Consider the following 20,299-nt stretch of genomic DNA (forward strand, 5'->3'; position numbering starts at 1 on the left):
CAAGTCCTTCTGACTCACAGGCCTGTGCTTTTTACACTAGACAACACTCCTTCTGTCTTCCCTGCTGTCCCTAGTAAATGTGGCCACTGCACTATGCAGCGTAAGAGTTCAGAAGCTGCACCACCGGAAGCAAAAGAAGCAGCAGCAGTGGCTCAGGAAGCTTGCAGCCTCGTTGGGGACAGGCTCCCTGAAATTGCAGTGTTTCTCCTGGACTCTGGAGCCCCTAAAAGTGTGCATACAATTGTCGGCGAAGTCTGACCAAGATTTCTAAGGTCCCTACCGCATGAGTGACTGGCAACTTCCAAAGCTGTCTGAAACCTCCATGGGCATTTTCTTGGAAATTAGCAGGGAATGATTGGCCGCCTTTTTTTTCCCCTTTTGCAAATTCAGTTTTCTGGGGTGGATCTGCACCCACTCCAGGAAAGGGTTCATTCAAATGGGTAGCCAAACTCCAGGTGGTCAGAATGGGAGTTATCTCACTATTTCCAGCACCCCCAGTTCTCCCAGTGTTCAAGCTCATGAAGACATCCAAGAGGATGCTACTAGGTCTCCATTTCTGAAGCACTAGAGATCTGGGTTCTAATCCCACATCTGCCTTTTTTCTGCAGAGTTTCCTGGAGCAATTCACTTAACTTCTTTGTGCCTCAGTTATCTCACCTGTAAAATGGAGGTTAAATACTTATTCTCCCTCCCATTTAGATTATATGCCCCATATGCTACAGAAACTGTGAAAAGTGATTGATGTGTAGTATGTGCTTAACAAATACCTTATTATTATTATTAGAGACACTGCTGGCAGGGAAAGAAAACCCTAACTAGGACTGGGTGAGGGAAGAAGCAAACTCAGAAATTATAGGAATAACTCATTTCCTTGCTTAAATGAAACCATGGAGAAACATTTTTTGTTGTCATTGTTTTTTTTAAATTATATTTATTAACTGCTTGTTTTGTGCTAGGCACCGTCTAAACATCAGGGCATATACACACTAATCAGGTTAGACACAGTCCTTGCCCCACATAGTGCTCACAGATCAATCAATCGTATTTGAGCACTTACTATGTGCAGAGCGCTGTACTAAGTGCTTGGGAAGTACAAGTTGGTAACATATAGGGACGGTCCCTACCCAACAGTGGGCTCACAGTCTAGAAGGGGGAGACAGAGAACAAAACCAAACATATTAATAAAATAAAATAAATAGAATAGATATGTACAAGTAAAATAGAGTAATAAATATGTACAAACATATATACATATATACAATTGCTGTGGAGAAGGGAAGGAGGTAAGACACGGGATGGAGAGGGGGACAAGGGGGAGAGGAAGGAGGGGGCTTAGTCTGGGAAGGCCTCCTGGAGGAAGTGAGCTCTCAGTAGGGCCTTGAAGGGAGGAAGAGAGCTAGCTTGGCAGATGGGCAGAGGGAGGGCATTCCAGGCCAGGGGGATGACGTGGGCTGGGGGTCGATGGCGGGACTGGCGAGAATGAGGCACAGTGAGGAGATCAGCGGCAGAGGAGCAGAGGGTGTGGGCTGGGCTGTAGAAGGAGAGAAGGGAGGTGAAGTAGGAGGGGGCGAGGTGATGGAGAGCCTTGAAGCCAAGGGTGAGGAATTTCTGCCTGATGCACAGATTGATTGGTAATGTTTTATGTTAAGCACATACACCATTGATTGATTGATTGGATGTAATCCCAATTTCACAGATGAGGTAACAGAGGTACAGAGGAGTTAGATGACTTGCCCAAGGTCATACAGCAGACAAGTGAGGGAGCTGGGATTGGAACCCAGGCCCTCTGACTCCCCTACCCCTAATTATTCCACTAGGCCACCCTGATTATCATATGAAGAGAGAAGCAGGGGGAAACAGCATGGCATAGTGAATAGAGGATGGGTCTGGAGTCTGAAAGTCACCTCCTTCCCTTCCCCACAGCACCTGTATATATGTATATATGTTTGTACATATTTATTACTCTATTTATTTATTTTATTTGTACATATCTATTCTATTTATTTTATTTTGTTAGTATGTTTGGTTTTGTTCTCTGTCTCCCTCTTTTAGACTGTGAGCCCACTGTTGGGTAGGGACTGTCTCTATATGTTGCCAATTTGTACTTCCCAAGCGCTTAGTACAGTGCTCTGCACATAGTAAGCGTTCAATAAATACGATTGATGATGATGATGATGATGTGTTCTAATCCTACCTCTGCCACTTGTCTGCTGTGTGACCTTGGGTAAGTCACTTTACTTCCCAGTGCTTCTGTTCCCTCATCTGTAAAATGGGGATTGAGTGTGAACCCCACGTAGAACATGAACCGATTTTCCTGTATCTACCCCAGTGCGTAGTATAGTGACTGGCACATGGTAAGTGCTCAAATACAATTATCATTATTATTATTATATGTTCATAAAGATGATTTGCTTTTAAGTTATCTAATTAGTTTTAACTAGATTTTGAAAAATATCAGAAGCAGCATTGCCTACTGCCTGGAAGTCAGAAAGTTCTGGGTTCTAATTCCAGCCCCATCACTTATCTGCTGTGTGATCTTGGGCAAGCCACTTAATTTATTTGTGCCTGTTACCCCATCTGTAAAATGGGGATTAAGACCATAGCCACATGTGGGACCTGGACTGTATCCAACCTGATGACCTTGTATCTGTCTACTCCAGTGCTTAGTAGAGTGTCTGGTACATAGTAAGTGCTTAACATACACCATTAAAAAAATCTGGCATGAATTTTACTTCTATCATGACAGCATCCGCTTTTATCCCATTCATTACACCATGTGTTAAGGAGCCTTTTCTGTGATTGTCCGTGAGAGGTATCTGGCCCTTCCTTTCCTCAACTGTCTGGGCTCAGATCAAACAAAGCATACCCGCTGCATAAATCATGTCCCAATTTCTGTTCTAGGAGCTCCTGCAGACCTCCTGAACTCACAAGAGGTTGACAGCCTTTGTTAATCAATGTGGAACTTCAAGAAAATGGGAATTGAAGCCAGTAAGCAATCCCACTCCACTGGAGAATCACAATTGCTTAATCTTGTTGCCACCTCCAGACCCATTTGGCACCTGAGTGTCTTCCATTGAACCATCTCTCTGCTGGCATAGATACTGCTCCATTTACTAACACAGGGAGAAGAGGAATGAAGTCATTGCAAAACTAGCACTTAGAAGTGAATCACGGTGAGTTGAGAGAATATCAAATGTTGATGATGATAATGGTATTTGCTAAGTGCATACTATGGGCCATGCACTGTACTAAGCACTGGAGTAGATGCAAGATAATAAAGTTGGACACCATTGCTTTTCATGGACCTCACACAGTCTACAGTGGAGGAGGAAGAGATATTGAATCCCTATCTTACAAATGAGGAAACAAATGCTGAGAAGCTGTGACTAGACCAAGGTCACACAGTCAGCCAGGACTAAAACCCAGGTCCAGGTCTATGCTCTTTCCATTAGCCTATGCTGCTTCTTGACTTCAAATATTCCTAAATGATAGGATGATGGCTAGGAAACAAACTAGGATGCCTTCAGGACCCAAGCTTAAGAGCCAGGATAATAGGAAAAGGACGTCTTGTGACTTTGTGGAATGAGCACAGACCTGGGATCTAATCCCAGCTCCAACACTAGTCTGCTGTGTATCCTTGGGCAAGTCACTTCATTTCTCTGTTCCTCAGTTTCCTCAACTGTAAAGTGGGCATTAAGACTGTGAGACTCATACAGGACAGGGACTGTGTCCTTGTATTTCCACCCAGCACTTAGTATAATGCCTGGCACATAGTAATTCCTTAAAAACACTATTATTATCATTGGAAAGATCCCGAGCTTTGGAGTCAGAGGTCATGGGTTCAAATTCCAGCTCCATCAATTGTCAGCTGTGTGACTTTGGGAAGGTCACTTAACTTCTCTGTGCCTCAGTTACCTCATCTGTAAAATGGGGATTAAGACTGTGAGCCCCCCGTGGGACAACCTGATCACCTTGTAACCTCCCCAGTGCTTAAGAACAGTGTTTTGCACATAGCAAGCGCTTAATAAATGCCATCATTATTATGAGCCTCTCTGGTCCCAGGTCTGCTTCATATGGACATATATTGTGGCGGGGGGGGGCGGGGAAATGTGTTCATATGTCTATACATAAATGCTTTGGAATTAGACTTGTCCAAAGATGTGATTAACAATGGAATTTTGTGTGTATGTGTGTCCCTTTAAAACTCATGAAGAATTATTAAGAGCATGTGAGCCCTCTGAGGTCAGAGAATGTTTGATTTGCTTCTTTTGAACTCTTCCAATAACTTAGTACAGTGCAAGGTACTCAGTTGGTGCTCAGTAAATGATGCTGGTTTATTGATTTATATGTGTGTGTGGGGGGGTGCGGGTCTGTGTATTGATTTATTTAAACAAATTACTTTCAGCAGGTAGAACCTTTGTCCCAAGGCAGGACAGTCAATTTGTGGGTTATTTCATTTGCCTAATATCTAAGAATTGAGCTAACAGGTTCCTGGCACACAAGGGAAGTGACATTTTATTGAGAATTACCAGGGGATAGGATTTGATTATAGAATGGTGGAAGACTAAACCCTACAGGAGATAGGAAAATGCATTAAGAAAAGCCCCAGATGCAGCATAATGAGGGAGGTTTGACAAGTACCAGTAATGTAGTTACAAAAGTACTTCAGGAGATAAACTTCTCTGCCTTCAGCCCAAGTTTATCCATTCAGGAAAGGAATTATCTTGTAAAATGGAGCATTTCCCCCATATTATTCCTTCATTAAAATCATCCAAATTAGGGTAGCGACACTGCTATAAGCTCATTTATAAAGTAAAAATAATGTTAATGCATTTAACGCTAATGCATTTACCTCAGAGGACTATTGGGAGGTGTTAAAATGTTAAGTTTGTAAAATGTTCAGTGATGTTGAACTTGAATTGCAACCTAATGCTTGAGTTGCTACATTTAACATTAAAAGTGAGTTATTAATCTTCAATTTAGGATAGAAGAATTTTCACTCACAGTGCAGAAAAATTCCAGTTATGATGTGATTTTGCTCAGATCAAATTTGCTTTAATTGCAATTCTATTAAATTAGAAATAGACATTTTATCCTGATATGATGCTTTGATGTCTTCAGTTTTAATGCTAATAAAAGCATTATCACCACAGGTGTAAGCTACATTATGCACAATAATTAGGGCTTAAATTAAAGATGTGTCAAGCTACCCAAAAGTAATTTGTGTAAGTAATGCAAAAGAATCAGACAAACCATGCTGAACTTTAGGGGCTGTGCCTGTTCTTTAGTCCCAATAACATGGCTAACTTCATAATTTTTGTGGCTGTTCCAAATGATAGGTAACTGCCTTTCATATTCAGGGACTATTCAACTGTGAGGTTACTGGGGGCTCTCACTCCTAAATCCCGGTCAAAAGAGCCCCCAAAATCAGTCATTCAGTCAGTCAATTGTATTCACTGAGTGCTTACTGAGTGCAGAGCACTGCACTGAGCACTTGGAAGAGTACAACGCAACAATAAGCAGATATATTCCCTGACCACAACAAGCTTAATAATAATAATTATGGTGGTTGTTAAGCACTTACTATGTGGGAGGCACAGTACTAAGCATTGGAGCAGATACAAGCAAATCAGGTTGGACACAGTCCCTGTCCCATGTGGGGCTCACATCCTCATTCCCCATTTTACAGATGGGGTAACTGAGGTACAGAGAAGTAAAGTGACTTGCTCAAGGTCACACAGCAGATAAGTGGCAGAGTCAAGATTAGAACCCATGACCTCCTGACTCCCAGGACCATATTTTACCTTTCGGTCATAAAGCTTACAATCTAGAGGGATGAGTTTACAGTCTAGACTGCCTAGGGAGTTGCCCAAAGTCACCAAGCAGGAAAGTGGCAGAATTGGAATTAGAACCCAGGTACTCTGACTCCCTGGGCCACCATCTATTCCTCTCAGATTCCCTACCAGAGATCAAGGAAAATGACATGCATTGCTATAGTGCACCCAAGGATCTCATCATTTGGGATCTCATTCGCAGTTTTTCCTGCAGGAATGCATCACTGTGGAGTTCCCTTCATCCTGAAATGGGAAGTCTGTGAGCATGGAGTAGGAGCCCTGTAGATAACTTCCTTCAGATCCAGCCATCTCTCTGTCAGCCCCAAACTGGCTGGTGCCAGTTTGCTTGGCCATGAATAAAACACTCATTAATCCATGAGCCCATTTCTGTTGGGATCAGAATTCTGATTTCTGAAGACCTCTAGGACAATCAGGAGAATTTCCCGATTCCCTCAGCCAGCTATTGCTCACTTCACATCCTGCTTATACCGTGTGCAAGTCACTTTCTTCCAATTTAGGGATGTTGCTAGATAAGTGCATCTTCAGCAATGCAATAAATTACTTACTCCTTATACACTATCTTAAACAAGGACATATTCACAGTCCATTTGCATCTCTGATGGAAGGAGCATGTCCTAGTGGAAAGAGTATAGCACCTGGGCGTCAGAGGGCCTGGGTTCTAATCCTAGTTCTTCCATTTTCCTGCTGTGTGACATTGGGAAAGTCACATAACTTCTCTGCGTCTCGGTTCCTTCAACTATTTCTTTACCCTTATTTGACACCCTCACCATTTGTTCCAGACATTTAACTCCCCCTTCAGGCCCCCTGTCCCCCCCTCCTACCCCATCCCTTGCCCCAAATGACCTGGTCATCTACTTTATTAAGAAAATTGACACCTTCAGATTAGAGCCACTAAAATCACCCCTGCCCCTCCTCAGTCCCTCCCCCCTCTGGCCCCCTCTTCAACAATCCCATCCTTCCCAGTGGGATTTCTAGAGGAGAGCTCCTGCTTCCTTTCAAAACTCACCTACCCCCCCCCCGCAATGCAAATTGGACCCCATCCCTTCAGCATGCCATAGAGGATAGAATCAATCAATCAATCAATCAATCGTATTTATTGAGCGCTTACTATGTGCAGAGCACTGTGCTAAGCGCTTGGGAAGTACAAATTGGCAACACATAGAGACAGTCCCTACCCAACAGTGGGCTCACAGTCTAAAAGGGGGAGACAGAGAACAGAACCAAACATACCAACAAAATAAGATAAATAGGATAGAAATGTACAAGTAAAATAAATAAATAGAGTAATAAATATGTACAACCATATATACATATATACAGGTGCTGTGGGGAAGGGAAGGAGGTAAGATGGGGGGATGGAGAGGGGGACGAGGTGGAGAGGAAGGAAGGAGCTCAGTCTGGGAAGGCCTCCTGGAGGAGGTGAGCTCTCAGCAGGGCCTTGAAGGGAGGAAGAGAGCTAGCTTGGCGGAGGGGCAGAGGGAGGGCATTCCAGGCCCGGGGGATGACGTGGGCTGGGGGTCGACGGCGGGACAGGCGAGAACGAGGTACAGTGAGAAGATTAGCGGTGGAGGAGCGGAGGTTGCGGGCTGGGCAGTAGAAGGAGAGAAGGGAGGTGAGGGAGGAGGGGGCGAGGTGATGGACAGCCTTGAAGCCCAGGGTGAGGAGTTTCTGCCTGATGCGCAGATTGATTGGTAGCCACTGGAGATTTTTGAGGAGGGGAGTAATATGCCCAGAGCGTTTCTGGACAAAGATAATCCGGGCAGCAGCATGAAGTATGGATTGAAGTGGAGAGAGACACGAGGATGGGAGATCAGAGAGAAGGCTGATGCAGTAGTCCAGACGTGATAGGATGAGAGCTTGAATGAGCAGGGTAGCAGTTTGGATGGAGAGGAAAGGGCGGATCTTGGCAATGTTGCGGAGCTGAGACCGGCAGGTTTTGGTGACGGCTTGGATGTGAGGGGTGAATGAGAGAGCGGAGTCGAGGATGACACCAAGGTTGTGGGCTTGTGAGACGGGAAGGATGGTAGTGCCGTCAACAGAAATGGGAAAGTCAGGGAGAGGACAAGGTTTGGGAGGGAAGACAAGGAGCTCAGTCTTCGACATGTTGAGCTTTAGGTGGCGGGCGGACATCCAGATGGAGATGTCCTGAAGGCAGGAGGAGATGCGAGCCTGGAGGGAGGGGGAGAGAGCAAGGGCAGAGATGTAGATCTGGGTGTCATCAGCGTAGAGATGATAGTTGAAGCCGTGGGAGCGAATGAGGTCACCAAGGGAGTGCGTGTAGATTGAGAACAGAAGGGGACCAAGCACTGAACCTTGGGGTTCAGAACACAGGCCTGGGAGTTGGAAGGTCATGAGTTCTAATCCAGGTTCTGCCTCTTGACTGCTGTGTGACTTTGGGCAAGTCACTTCAGTTCTCTGCGCTTCAGTTACCACATCTGTAAAATGGCGATTGAGACTCTGAGCCCCGTGTGAAACAGGGACTGTATCCAACCTGATTTTCTTGTATACACCCCAGCGCTTATTACAGTACCTGGCACATAGTAAGCGCTTTACAAATACAATTATGATTTTTTAAAACTCTCTTCCCCTCGCTTTTCCCTCCCTAACAGCCATCTTCAACCATTCATTCTCCAAAGGCTCATTGCCTTCAAACATATCCATGTCTCCCCTAACCTAAAAAAACCCTTCCTTGACCCCACGGCTCCCTCCAGTTATCGCCCCATCTCTTTCCTACCATTCCTTTTCAAACTCCTTGAGTGAATTGTCTACATCTGCTATCTCAAATTCCTCTCCTCCAATTCTCCCCTGGAACCCATCCAATTTGGCTTCCCTCCCCTTCACTCCACAGAAATCACCCTCTCAAAGGTCAGCAGTGATCTCCTTCATGCCAAATCCAACAGCCTCTACTCCATCCATCTTACTGAAGGCATATCTCCTCCATAGGCCTTCCCTAAGCCCTCATTTCCTCTTTTCCCAGTCCCTCCTGCTTTGCCCTTGTTCTTAGATTTGCATCCTTTTATTCACACCTCCCTCATCTCCACAGAACTTGTGTATGTATCTGTATTTAATTTATTTATATTAACATCTGGCTCTCCCTCAAGACTGTAAGATCACTGTGGGCAGGGAACACGACCATGTGCTCTGCTCACAAGTGCACAATAAATAAGATTGATTGTTTGATTCTGAATGTGAATTAGATAATAAAATACACTTATGAGCCAAATTACACTTGACTCATATTACATTTTGGGCTGGGGGGTGGGGGTCACAGGAGCAAGTAATAATAAGAATAAGAATGATAATAGTGAAACTACTAATTAACCTGAGATTCAATGCCAAACAATAGTATTTCAAATGACTGCAGCTAAAATAAAGGTGTTTTTTTGTTTCCCCAGCTAAACAAATCCCTAACTGATTTCTGTTCTGAATATAGGCTAGCCACAGTTTGAATGGCATTATACTGAAGAAAAAAATGGAAACAAAATGTATATTTGGGTCATCATTCTACCTCAAATGCATTTTTCAAAACATTTTAATATATGGCCACTGCATTTTCCAAATGCGAGGTGCTGGAATCTAACCCAGCTCAAAGTGGATTTATATTCAAGGGCAAGACCACAAATAACCCAAAGCTGTGGCTATTTTCTATCTTCCATTCTTGGTTATGTAGTACAGTCATTCTGGCCCCGGATACCTGCTGCCTCAACTCTGAACAATCCAAACTACCATAGTAGGGAGTAAGTCAATTTTTAAAACTCCCATTATATAACAGTATTAATCAAATATTAATAGACTTTCTACTTTTTAAAAAGCAGAGAAAAATCAAAACTTTCCAAATTATCCCCACTTAGTTTGGAGACACCCTTGTTGTATAAGTAAATTCAGCATCAGTGCTGTGGATTCCTGTGTAATTCCCATGTCAGATTTCTTACAGTTTTCCAAACAAAAATTGCTGATTGCAGTTTGCCTGAATGACTCTCAGCTGCCTTTTAGGCATTTTAAGGTGAAAGTCTATCCCTCCAATATCTATCCCAGATAGTGTGTCTTAAGCAATGCAGTGAATTACTTACTCCTTATACACTGTCTTAAACAAGGATATATTCACAGTCCATTTGCATCTCTGATGGAAGGACCATGGCCTAGTGGAAAGAGCATAGCACCTGGGAGTCAAAGGACCTGGGTTCTAACCTTAGTTCTTCCATTTGCCTGCTGTGTGACATTGGGAAAAATCACATAACTTCTCTGTGCCTCAGTTCCTTCAACTATTTCTCTGAGTTGGGGTGGAGAGTAAATGGAGAGATTGAGAAAGATGAAAAAAAGAATAGAAGAACTATATTGCCAATTTTTTGCTTCCTATTGACCTGGAAATTGGTTGATTGTCATGATTATTTCACATTTATTGAGTTGGGAATGACAAGGGTTAGAAACAGAAGATGGTACATGAAGTTAACAAAAAAAATTTAGGACATAAGAAATTACTAAGACACAGCTACAGTTTACCCAGACCAAGAGAACCAAGAGATATTAGAAGGAAAAATGCTGGTTATCTTCCTTGACACCCACCTTATTGGTTAGGGATGTACGACAAACACAACATCACCAAGATCCACCCTTTCCTTTCCAACCAAATCACTACCACGTCAGTACAGTCACTCATCCTATCCCGACTGGATTACTGCATCAGCCTCCTGTCTGACCTCCCAACCTCCTCTCTCTCCCCACTTCACTCTGCTGCCCAGATTATCTTTATAAAGAAATGCTCTGGGCATGTCACCCCCCCCTCCTCAAAAATTTCCAGTGGTTGCCTATCAACCTCCATAACCATCAAAAACTTCTCAGTATTGGCTTCAAAGCTCTCCATCACCTTGCCCCCTCCTATCTCACCTCCCTTCTCTCCTTCTACAGCCCAGCCCACACACACTGTTCCTCTGCCATCGCTAACCTCCTCACTGTGTCGCGTTCTTGCCTGTCCTGCCGCCGACCCCTGAGCCACATCCTACCTCTGGCCTGAGGAACACCCTCCCTCCTCAAATCAGCCAAACAATCACTCTTCCCCCCTTCATAGCCCCTAGTGAAGGCTCACCTCCTTTAAGAGGCCATCCCAGACTAAGCCCCCCTTTTCCTCAGCACCCCACCCCTCACCATCACCTAGACTCTCTCCCTTTGCTCTATCCCTTCTCCCCACCCCACAGCACTTATGCATGTATGTATATATCTATAATTAAAATTATTTATATTGATGCTGTTTACTTGTTTGATGTTTGTCTCCCACCTTGTAGACTGTAAACCCAGTGTGGATAGGGATTATCCCTCTTTATTGCTGAATTGTACTTTCCAAGTGCTTAGCACCGTGCTCTGCATAAAGTAAGTGCCCAATAAATATGATTGAATTAATGAACAAAATCACATCTCCTCCAGGAAGTCTTCCCTGACTAAACTGTCAATCTCCCCACCCTATTCTCCCTCATTTCTGTAGCACCTGTGCACTTTGATATTCACCCCATTTCCAGCCCCACAACACTTATGTATATATCCTTATACTCTGTTTCTTCCCCTACCTACATTTTATTTAAATGCCTGTTTCCACCACTAGACTAGATTGTAAATTCCATGTGGGAAGGATTCACATTTATCAACTCCATTATATTCCCCCACGCACTTAGTAAGTGCACACAGTAACTGGTTAATAAATACCATTGATTGATTGCAATAATAATAATGGCATTATTATTATAATGGCATCCCCCTCATCTTGCCTCCTTCCCTTTCCCATAGCACCTGTATATATGTATATATGTTTGTACATATTTATTACTCTATTTATTTATTTTACTTGTACATATCTATTCTACTTATTTTATTTTGTTAGTATGTTTGGTTTTGTTCTCTGTCTCCCCCTTTTAGACTGTGAGCCCACTGTTGGGTAGAGACTGTCTCTATATGTTGCCAACTTGTACTTCCCAAGAGCTTAGTACAGTGCTCTGCACACAGTAAGCACTCAATAAATAGGATTGATTGATTGATTTGTTAAGCACTTACTATGTGCAAAACACTGTTCTAAGCCCTGGAGGGGATAAAATGTGATCAAGTTGTCCCACAGGGGCTCACAGTCTTAATCCCCATTTTACAGATGAGGGAATTGAGGCTCAGAGTAGTTAAGTGACAACCAAGTTCACACAGCAGACATGTGGCAGAGCCAGAATTCGAACCCAAGACCTCTGACTCCAAAGCCCGTGCTCTTTTCATCTTATATTGTACCACCTTATATTGCTCACTTTTCTCTCTACATCCCTAACTTTCCTTCTACTAAACTTTTTTGGAGCTGTCAGCCATGAATTTCTTCCAATTCATTTTACACCTGCTGATACTTTCAGCCAGCATAATCTCTTGGGCTAAAGAATGCCATACATTACAATCCACTGCATGAAGAAATATTTCCTTTCGTTTTGAACTTACCACCTTCAGGCTTCATACTGTTGTGGGATTTGGTGTAGAACATCCTTCATAATTTTGAAAACTTTAATTTTGCCACCCTTCAGCTATTGTCCTTCTAGATGAAAGAGCGCTAATCACCTCAGTCAGTGTTCATATGGACACTTCAATATCCACTTGATCACGTGGATAGCCCTTCCTTGGTAGCTCCTTTCAAAAGCCACAGTGGCCATGGATTTAGAGAATGGCAACATTATATCTTTTCCTGTGATTTATAACCCATCATGATGATATTTAGAATTGTATTTGCTTTTTTGATTGCCACTATGAGTCAAGCAAGGTGTCAAGAATAGGGCTTGGGGTTTGTAAGCAAACAACTCAGTCTCTACTCCAAGTCCTCCACTAGCCTATTGTTGGTGAAGTCATTATCCTGTGCTTCAGTTTCTTTCCCTATAAACTGGAAAAAAAAATTTCCACTGCTCCCTAGCACAGAAGAATGTTGTGAGGATAAAATTAGACAATTGAGGTGAAATAGCTTTGTAAAAGTAAAAAGTGCTATACAATTACAAGGAATTATACCTCATCACCTTGTAACCTCCCCAGTGCTTAGAACAGTGCTTAGCACATAGTAAGTGCTTAATAAATGCCATTATTATTATTATTATTATTATTATTACTGTACCAGCAATTTGATTGAACAGTGACTCCAAGGTTTGTTTTGTGAGTCATGGTTAGTCTTAGAGTTTGGCATCTAGTAACTGGCAGTAATAAAAGCACAACAGCATCAGCAGTGGTAGTAGTATGGTGTTGTGGATAGAGCATGGGTTCTAATTCTGGTCCTGCCACTTGTCTGCTGTGCAACCTTGGGCAATCACTTAACTTCTCTGTGCCTCAATTACCTCAGCTCCTTATCTGTAAAATGGGGATTGAGACTGAGCTCCATGTGGGACAGGGACCGTGTTCAACCTGATTTGTTTGTATCTACCCCAAAGCTTCGTACAGTGCCTGGCACATAGTAAGCGCTTAACAAATACCATTATTATTATAGTAGTAGTAATAATAGTAGTAGTGATAGTAGTAGTGAAAAGAAGAGTGACCTAGTGAGAAGCAGCATGGCCTAATGGAAAGAGCCCGAGTCAGAGTGGCTGTGTTCTAATCCCTGCTCTGCCATTTACCTACTGTGTGACCTTAGGCAAATCACTTAATTTCTCTGTGCCTCAGCTCTCTTATCTGGAAAATAGTAATAATAATTATGGTATTTGTAAAGCACTTACTATATGCCAAGCACTGTTCTAAGTGCTGGGGTAGTTACAGGGTAATGAAGGTATCCCAGGTGGGGTTCACACTTTTAATCCCCATTTTACGGATGAAGTAACTGAGGCACAGAGAATTTAAGTGACTTACCCAAGGCCACACAGCAAACAAGTGGCAGAGGTGGGATTAGAACCCACATCTTCTGACTCCCAAGCCTGTGCTCTTTTCACTAAGCCATGATGCTTCTCTGGGGATTCAATACCCATTCTCCCTACTACCAAGGCTGATTGCCTTGCTTCTACCCCAGTGCTTAGAACAGTGCACAGAATAAGAGATTAAGAAATGGCACAATTAATAATGATGGCATTTGTTAAGCACTTACTATGTACCAAGCACTGTTCTAAGTGCTGGGGTAGATACAAAGTAATCAGGTTGTCCCACGTGAGGCTTTTAGCCTTAATCCCCATTTGGCAGATCAATCAATCATATTTATTGAGCACTTACTGTGTGCCGAGCACTGTACTAAGCGCTTGGGAAGTACAAGTTGGCAACATATAGAGACAGTCCCTACCCAACAGTGGGCTCACAGTCTAGAAGGTGGGCTCACAGTGTAGAAGGCAGATGAGGTAACAGGCACAGAGAAGTCAAGTGACTTGCCCAAAGTCACACAGCTGATCAGTGGTGGAGGCAGGATTAGGACCCATGATGTCTGACTCCCAAGCCTAGGCTCTTTGCACTAAGCCATGCTGCTTCTCTTTATTATTATTGTTATCAGTAGTAGTAGTAGTAATAGTAGTAGTAGTAATAGCATTTATTGAGCACTTGCTTGGCAAAGGAAATTGCACAAGGATCTTGAAAAATAAAGAATACAGAAGTGACCCATTCCCTGTGCACAAAGAACTTACACTCTAATGGGGGAGACACAGAAATACTAACTACTAGAGTGATCAAGCTAAGTAATTGGATAAGCTTATTTACATGAGTGCTGAGGCTGGCTATAAACTTATTTCCCACTCTTTTGCTAACTAATGGCCAGTACTTTCAAATAGCAATACTGAGAATCTTAATCAACAGTAGTACACAAACTAGATCCAGGCAATGGGAGGACAATAGGTTGGATAAACAAAAATGCCAACAATTTTGCAGGGGAGCAAACACATAGAGTAGGAAGAAGTACTGGAAATCAGCTCAGGGTCCTCCTTTGCTACCTGATATAAACTGGATAAAGCTTAGTTTTACACAGGTCGATTAGCTCAGTGAACATTTTCTTCCAGGCAAAGGTTGTTAAAGAACCACATTGTTCCACTTTAACACTAGCTCAGGACGTGGGGATAGAGGTGCTCCATGTTAATAATGACAGTCGTAGTAGTAATAATAATAAATAATAGTAATAGTAACAATAATAATAAAAATTATGGCATTTAAATGCTTATTATGTGCCAAGCACTGTACTAAGTGCTAGGGTAGATGCAGGATAATCAGGTTAGACACAGTTGCTGTTTCACACGGGGCTCACAGTCAATCCCTGTTTTACAGATGAGGAAACTGAGGCACAGAGAGGTTAAATGACTTGCCCAAGGTCACACAGCCGATAAGCGGACCATCTGGCTCTCAGATCCGTGCTCTATGCTTCTTAGCACTAGTTAGGTGCTTGGGAGAACACATTCCCATAGAGTTGGTAGACATGTTCCCTCCCCACAAGAAGTTTATAGCCTAGAGGGAAAAAGATGAACAAGGTTTACACACACACACACACACACACACACACACACACACACACACAGGTTCTAGCAGCCTCCAACAAGCCCTTTTTTTAAAAAAAAATAGTATTAGTTATGAGTTTACTACATGGCAGGCTTTCTACTTAGCGCTGGGGTAGATACAAGCTAATGAGATCGGAGTCAATCTATATCCCACATTGGGCTCGCAGTCTTAATCCCCATTTTACAGATGAGGTAACTGAGGCAACCCCTTTCAGGATCACACCTGGAGAGTTTCCGGTACTCTACCAGTCTTGGCTATGGAGAAAGTGTCAAGCAGAGGCCTACCCATTCCATTCCTAGCTTGGGCAGTGGCTAGCGAGTGGAAGACAATCTGCTACAAGGCAAAACTCACCTGTGCTGGGCAGCGGCAGCATGGAAGGGAGTCAAGGGTGGAGACTCAAGTTTACTGCGTGGAAGGAGGCAATTGTAAACCACTTCTGCAATTTTTACCAAGAAAACTCTATGGATCCACTAGCAGAACGATTGCAGATGGTCGGGGGGTGTTCTGGGAGAGATGTGTCTGTGGTGTCGCTATGGGTCGGACACGACTCGGCAGCATAAGGCAACAACAACAACTGAGGCAAAGAGAAGTTAAGGGACTTGCTTAAGGTCATGCAGTAGACAAGCGGCAGAGTCAGAATTAGAACCCAGGTCCTTCTAATTCCTGGGCCTGTGCTCTATCAAGTAGGCCACGCTGCTTCTCTTATCCTTCCCTGATACATTACTATTGTTCAATCAGTGCAACAGTGACCATCTCTATTATTTATGTAATTACTTCCTTTCCCTGAACGTGTGTATATTTGTATAACCCATCATATAATCAATAATGTAATCTGATTATTCTACTTTAAAATCGTTTCCTTGTATGCAAGAAATATGGCACTTGACACCTTGTTTTAACTTCTTTACCTTTTCTAGAAATATGGTTGATTAATTTGAGTATTAATAATGATAGCATTTGTTAAGTGCTTACTATGTGCCAAGCACTGTTCTAAGCGCTAGGGAGGTACAAGGTAGTGAGGTTGTTCCACGTGGGGCTCACTTTTAATCCCCATTTTACAGATGAGGTAACTTAGGCAAAGAGAAGTTAAGTGACTTGCCCAAAGTCACACAGTGGTGGAAGCAGGATAAGAACCCAGGACTTCTGACTCCCAAGCCCATAAGCCACACTGCTTCTCTAGTAGTAACTCTTGTTTAGGCAGCATGGAAGGGAAGCACTTTGGTGATAGAGAGGTGCAGACAAATTAGACAGAAATCAGAATTCCCACTTCTATTACATTCAATAGAGTGCACTGCACCCAGGAGATGCTCAATAAAATGCCACTACTTTTACTATTTGGTAAGCATCTGGTAATCATTCATGGCATTTATTGAGCTATTGAGCACTTAGCAGGTAAACACTTAGCACTTAGCACAGTAAACTTTCAACAAATACCACTGATTAAGTGCTGGCTATAAACTAAGAGTTGCGGTAGAGATGAGAGCACAAAGTCCTGTCCCAAATGGGGCTCACCGTATATTTATCACAAATTTACAGATGAAGAAACTGATGCCTGAAGAATAAGTTACTTGCTCAAAATCACATTAACAGGCCAGAAGTTGGGGCTAGAACCGTGATGCTTTTTTTTTTTTTAAATCCTAATCCAACTTCTTCATGAAGTAACAACAACAATAACAATTTAATAGCTGCTAATGAGACATTCATTCATCCAATCGTATTTATTGAGCACTTACTGTATGCAGAGCACTGTACTAAGCTCTTGGGAAGTACAAATTGGAAACATATAGAGATGGTCCCTACCCAGCAATGGGACACAATCCCCATGCGACATAGGGGAGGGTGAACAGGTACTTAATCCCCATTTTACAGATGAGAAAGCTGAGGCAAAGAAAAATTAAGGATTTGCTCATTCTCACAAAACAGGTAGTTGGTAGAGAGACTCCCATATTTCCTGGCACCCAGGCCCATGCTCTTTCCACATTCTGCTTCTCCAGGTAAGGGACCATTCCTTCATTCAACAGTGTTTATTGAGGGTCTTTGGGGAAGCATGTTCTCGTAGGTGCCTTTCTTGCCCTTATATATTTTACAATTTAATGGTAGAAGAGAGGATTAACAAAAGGGCAGGATGTTCCCCAATCAGAGCAACTAAGGTCAAATCTTCGAATAAGGGCAATCTTTGAGGAGTCAAAAAAAAAAAAACTGACTAAAAGACAAAAATCTAGGAAAGCAGCCCCTAGGGCAGAATCACCACTGAATCAACATCTTTCAGAATTTTATTTAGCTGAATATTTCTACGCTTCTCCCTTCCATCTTTTATTTTCCCCCCCTCAATTCTCCTATTCACAGACTCTCTGCAAGCCACAGGGATTCTGCCAGTTGGAGCTAGCCTGTGTAAATATGGTGTTAAAACGGTGCTAATTGGGGACTGTTAGCACTTAGTGGGGTAGAGGTAGATGAAGTGTTGCAGCACATGAGAAGGGGCAGGATTTGAAAATAAGGTATAAATCCCGCCGCGGGACTTCATTCACCTTTTGAGGATTGGTTTAGGTACAGATAGACCTAAATTGAATAATACCTGCTCAAAATAAGGAAAAAACAGGAGATTCCAAAATACTTCTATTTTAAAAAAATAAGTAGAATAAAATGAAACCGAGCAGTTGGAGCCCCCAAAATCATACAATTTAACCCCTTTGTCAGCCTGCGCACAGTGGAATGTGATGATGTCATTGTGACATGCAATTGCATCATCTGAGAAGCTATTTTTATATGTGGAGTTGGAAAAAAAGGGAATGGGAAAGAGAGAAGAGGAAAGGGGGTCATAAAAGTGCAATATGGAGAAGGGAATCAACAATGGTGCTTTTTGAGAGCTTAATAATAATAATAGTATTTGTTAAGCACTTACTAAGTGCCAAGCACTCTTCTGTCTACTTGTTTAGTTTTTCTGTCTACTTGTTTTGGGGTTTTTTTGTCTGCCTCCCCCTTCTGGACTGTGGTCCCATTGTTGGGTAGGAACTTTCTCTATATGTTGCCAATTTATACTTCCCAAGCGCTTAGTACAGTGTTCTGCAGACAGTAAGGGCTCAATAAATACGACTGAATGAATATTCTAAGCACTGGGGGTGATATAAGGTTATCTGATTGTCCCAGGTGGGGCTCACAGTCTTAATCCCCATTTTACAGATGAGGTAACTGAGGCACAGAGAAGTTTAGTGACTGTCCAAGATCACACATCTGACAAGTAGCAGAGTCAGGATTAGAACCCACGATCTTTGACTCCTAAACTCGTGCTCTTTCCACTGAGCCATGCAGCTTACTGTGTGTAAAGTACTGTGCTATGTGCTTGAGAGATTATAATGCAACAGAGTAGGTAGTCATGTTCCCTTTCCACAATAAGCATGCAGTCTGGAAAAGAAGACAGGCATTAATATAAATAATTGATAGATAAGTGCATATTGCTGTGGGGCTGAGGGTGGGGCAAAAATCAAATTCAATCGTATTTCTTCAGTGCTTACTGTGTGCAAAGCACTGTACTAAGCGCTTGGGAAGTACAAGTCGGCAACATATAGAGATGGTTCCTACCCAATAATGGGTTCACAGTCTAGAAGGGGGGGACAGACAACAAAACAAAACACATAGGTGTCAAAACCATGAGAATAAATAGAATTATAGCTATATGCACATCATTAACAAAATAAATAGAATGGTAAATATGTACAAGTAAAATAGAGTAATAAATCTGTACAATATATACAAGTGCTGTGGGGAGGGGAAGGAGGTAGGGTGGGGGGTTGGGGAGGAGGAGAGGGAAAAGGGGGCTCAATCTGGTAAGGCCTCCTGGAGGAGGTGAGTGCCTGAAAGTCACAGATTCAAACGTGTTGACGATGCAGAAGGGAGAGGGAGTGGGGGGGGGGGGAAAGAGGGCTTAATCAGGGAAGGCCTTTTGAAGGAGATGTGACCTCAGTAAGGCTGTAGTGATGGGAACACAGTCCCATGAAGTTGAGCTCGGAAGGAGGAGCTTTAACAGTGTTGAAAGGTGGAATCACTTCAGTTTGAGTTGAGGAGGTGTGAGAGAAATTCAGTTCAGTTCAGTAGTGTGAGTGATAACTTGGTGGTACAGTGGTTCCAGACTCACTTTACCTATTAGTGCTGTGATATTGACTCCATATCTAGCCAGCTCATGAACTATTAAGGTTTTCCTTGTTATAGGCCGAGGATTAGTTTCAACATTACTGAGCATCCTGATGTTCTGGCATAACACACGTCATATCACATGCCTGGTTATCCCAAATGCCAATAGTGGCCATCCTAATGGCACAACCTCCACGGTCACATCCCCTTCCTGTCCTCCCCAATCCATTTTACTCTGCCAATGTTGGCTGGGGGTGGGGGCTGCAAAGCAGGGAATGGGCAGAGGAGGAACAGTGGAAGGGACTGCAGTGCTGTTAAATCAGAAATAAAAGAAAAGGCTGGACTGGTTATGGGCTGGCCTGTCAGAGGACCGGGAACATGGAAGACTGCAGAGACAAAAATAAACACTCTTCAGGCGAATGCACTTTTTGTTTAAATAGCCATCTCCAGGTGATTAGTGCTCCTCAGCCTTAAGGAACACAAAAGTGGAAAACCAAAAGGGCATCTAATCGAGGAAAGAAAAAAATGAATATTTGAAAGTGACAGGGACTGCTCTATCCTGCCCTTGGCCATTTACATAGCAATCTTGCTTTCATATTCAATAAAATTACTATAGCTGCCATTGCCTGACACCCTGAAAGTCTTCTAAAAGCCATGACAGTGTTAGCCAAGAATTATCAAATCAAATTCACTGCAGAAGATCTTATGCTGCGTAGTAATCGATGACATAGTTTGATTTCAACATTAATTTACTATGTGCTTTGGGGGTCTATGTGAAAGCTTTATTCTCCTTTTTTGAAATCCAGAACTCAAACTAATCTTCATAATACAGTAAGTTAAAGTGCAATATTGGTTGAGGGTGTACT

General features: G+C 42.8%; 1 non-coding gene across 1 annotated transcript; it reads left to right on the top strand.

The window, feature by feature from the left end:
* Window positions 1-15,509: 15,509 nt before the first annotated feature.
* On the top strand, window positions 15,510-15,646 carry LOC119942968. Its single transcript, XR_005455459.1, has one exon. It is a non-coding gene; the product is annotated as a small nucleolar RNA SNORA7 (small nucleolar RNA).
* Window positions 15,647-20,299: the final 4,653 nt, after the last annotated feature.

The sequence above is a fragment of the Tachyglossus aculeatus genome, chromosome 21, assembly GCF_015852505.1.
Source record: "Tachyglossus aculeatus isolate mTacAcu1 chromosome 21, mTacAcu1.pri, whole genome shotgun sequence".
In the NCBI taxonomy this organism is placed as follows: Eukaryota; Metazoa; Chordata; class Mammalia; order Monotremata; family Tachyglossidae; genus Tachyglossus; species Tachyglossus aculeatus.